The sequence below is a fragment of the Schistocerca gregaria genome, chromosome 3, assembly GCF_023897955.1.
Source record: "Schistocerca gregaria isolate iqSchGreg1 chromosome 3, iqSchGreg1.2, whole genome shotgun sequence".
NCBI lineage: Eukaryota > Metazoa > Arthropoda > Insecta > Orthoptera > Acrididae > Schistocerca > Schistocerca gregaria.
This window is the reverse complement of record NC_064922.1, coordinates 684,084,839-684,088,596: the sequence shown is the minus strand read 5'-3', so window position 1 is coordinate 684,088,596 and position 3,758 is coordinate 684,084,839.

Genomic DNA, 3,758 nt, shown 5'->3' with positions numbered 1-3,758 from the left:
TACTTTTATTGGCATTCATCTTATAGCCTATTGTCAAGACACTACCCATTTCATTTACCAGAGACTCCAAACGTTTTTGCCACTTCTGGCAGAATTAAAATACCATGTGAAAATCTTAAAGTTTTTATATCTTCTCCCTGAAATTTAATCTCTTTTCCTTATTTCTGTTTAATTTCATTTATTACTAGACCTATGTACAGATTGAGGCACATGGTGGATATGCTGCTGTTGTGTCTCACTCCCTTCACAGCTACTGCCTCCATTTCATATCCTTTTAAGCTTATAACTCAAGTCTGATTCCCCTGTAAACACCCTGGATTTTATGGTTGAGAACTTTAGATTTTCAAAGTGCATATTCCAGTTAACAGTCTGAAATATTTTCCTAATCGAAAGGGCTAAATATAACAAGGTTTTTCTTTCTACAGCATATGAAGACATGCATGGAGAATGGGTTAACCCTCAAGTGTTAAAGCTTAGAGATAAATGTTGCCATCAGTTGCTGCTTACAGAACTACCAAAATTGACATTGGTCTCACCCCTAAGTGATATTTAGGGGTTAGACCAATGCAGTGGCGAATACAGAAAAACATCAAGGAGGGAGCACTAAAGATGTCTTGAGCTACCTTTACTTTTATCTAATAAGAAATAATCAAGTCACATGTAAAGTTTAAGAAATTTTTATTTAAACAGATTTTACACATGCACAAGACAATGCAATCTTATGATATAAAAAAAGTTACAATTGTGGTTCTCTTTCTTAAATGATGAATTCTATGCACCTATTCTTCCTCGCAAATTGGTTAATTACATTGTCAATAGGACAATCAATGTCAGGGTGGGTGATCAACAGAACTAAACCATTAAGTTGATCCTCCTTCATTGTCAACCTCAGCCATATCTTTGAATGCTACAATGTTGGAAAACTTCTTTCTACTGTAGCAATAGATGCAGGTAGACAAGCAAATATTTTGTACAGCATGTGCAAAATAGGATAGTCTGATCAGATTTATTCCAAAACTTCCAGACAGAATAATGTATCGAGATTACTAGAATAGTCACGACTTTTCTTGTAGGTATGTGTTAGCTATCTATGTGCCAGACAGAAATATATAAAATACGATGACATGGATACGTGTGCTACATAGGAAAATACAACTACATGATAACTCGATTCAGTCAAGTCGACTGTGGCTCCGCAATAGGGGGGCAGCGTGCCGCCTCGCCCCCCACCCCCACCATCTATATAGGCCATGTAGGGTTGCTATTGTTTCATGTGTTCCTACATTTATTTTGTATTCAAACCAATATTACTCCAGGTTAGCTTCAATCATGCTACCCAACTTTTCTTTCGATGATTTAAATTAGAATTTTTCTCTATAGTCATGTGAGCTTCTAGAGTTTGTGTTTACCCTCTAAGCATTTCTGTTTTGCAACTTTGCCCTCTCCATTAGTCTCGTTATGTAAGTTTCTACAGGGTGAAACCGAATGACACTACCAAACTTTGAAGGATGGTCTTAGCATCTTAGATTAAGAGAGCCATAGTCTCTCATCACTGAATGTGCAGTACTAACATAATTATTATTTTTTGTTTTGTTAGCAAAATTACTTTTGGATAATGTAATATTCCATCCCAATTGATTTTTTAATGTTAAAACTTTACAAGTTTACCTATTTTGGATATTAATTCATTTGCAGAATCAGTAAGATAAGACAGCAATGAGACTTGGTTATCTTACAGAGTACAAAATGTTACATACATATATATAAAATGCCCAAATGATATCCCATGATCTGTAGAAATTTAGTGGTTGGATAAATAATTTGAATTTGAAAAATGAGAATACCTTATTAAATAAAAAATAAAATGAGAAAGAAAAGATCTACAAGTGCCTAATCAAAAACTCAAGTGCAAGACAGTACACACACACACACACACAACACACACACAACACACACACACACACACACACACACACACACACACGCACACACACATACATGATCACTATCACATCCACTGGGTCCAGGATTGAAACAGTCACATTGAACAAAAGCAGCAATCTGGAATGGGATGGGGAAGGAATAGCATGGCATGGAGGGTTAGGGGCCCGGGAGGGAAAGATGAGTGCTGCATAACAACAGAGTGTGCAGGGATAGGCAGCAGCAGGACAAAGCTGCCAGGTGCAGTGTCTGGAGTCTGGTAAGGAGTGGGGGGATGGAGCACATGGAGGGGGGAGAGTGGGATACAGAGAGTAGCAAAGGAGAGGTGCAGAGAAGGGGAAATGATGAGTGGGTGCATTGGCAGAGAGCAACATACTTTAAGGGGATATGATGGGGGAGTTTAAAGGACAGAGGGAATGGAAACTGTTGGGTGGAGGAAGTGTGACAGTGTTGGGTGCAGGCCAGAATGATTTTGGGAGCAGAGAATGTGTTGTAAGGATCCCTGTGACTAGGGGCTGGGATTGTAAGTCGCATGGTAATGCACTAGGATGCTGTGGAGGTTGAGTGGGCAAAGGAATACCACTTTATGAGGGGCAGGAGGGATCTTGGGTAGGGTATCCCTCATTTCAGGGCATAGTGATAGATAAAGCCCTGTATAAGGATGTGGTTCAGATCTTCCAGTCCGGGGCAGTAGTGGGTGACAAAGAGGGCACCCCCTTGTTCGATGGTGGGAGGATTTGTGTGTGTGGGGATATGAAATAGGATGATGAGTTTAATGTGGACAAAGGCATGGATGGAGACATAGAGAAGAGGAGGATAATACTCAGGAAGATAGCCCACTTGGTTGAGGAGGACCAGGTGAAGCAGATGGAAGAGGAGTTGAGGTTGTAGGGGAATGAGGATAGAGTGTCTTGGCCCAGAGTCCAGACCATGAATGTATCGTTAATGAATTTAAATCAGATCATGGGTTGGGACTTTGGGAGGCTAAGAAGGATTCCTGTAGATGGCCCATAAACAATTTGGGTGCCCATGGCCATGCCAAAGATTTGTTTGTGTACCTCTCCTTCAAAGCAGAGTAGTTGTGAGTTAGGATAAAGTTAGTAATGTCTCTAAGGAATGAAGTGGTAGATTTGGAGTCTGAGGGACACTAAGAGAGGTAATGTTTAATAGTGGCAAGACCATGGGCATGAGGGATATTGGTGTGAAGGGAAGTGGGGTCAGCAATGAACAGCAGGAATCCACATGGTTACAGAGTAGGGATGGTGTAGAGTTGGTGAAGAGAGTATTTGAGATCTTTGACTTGGGAAGCTAGATTTTAGGAAATTGGTTGCTATTTCCAATGAGGGCTGAAATTCTTTCAGTGGGGGCACAATGACCAGTTACAATGATGCATCAAGGATCATTGGGTTTGTGGTTTTTGCAGAGCATGTAGGAGGTGGATGTGCAGGCTAAGTGGAAAGGATCAGCTAAGCAGTATTTGGGTCCCATGATTGAGTGATAAAGAGGATCAGTGTAGGCAGGATAGAGGCTGGATAGTGGTGCCCCAAATGGCAGTAGGATGTCAGCAGGCTGGACAACTTACAAAGGTGGTGACTGGAATGCCCTTTCCAGTTCTGGAGTCCAAGGAAATCAAACCACAATAGGTGCTGCAGTGGTTAGCATACTGGACTTGCATTCAGGAGGACAATGGTTCAAACCTATGTCTGGCCATCATACTTTAGGTATTCCATGATTTTCCTAAATCACTTCAGGCAAATGCCAGATTGGTGCCTCTGACATGAAATAGCTGATTTCCTTCCTCATCCTTCCCTACTCAG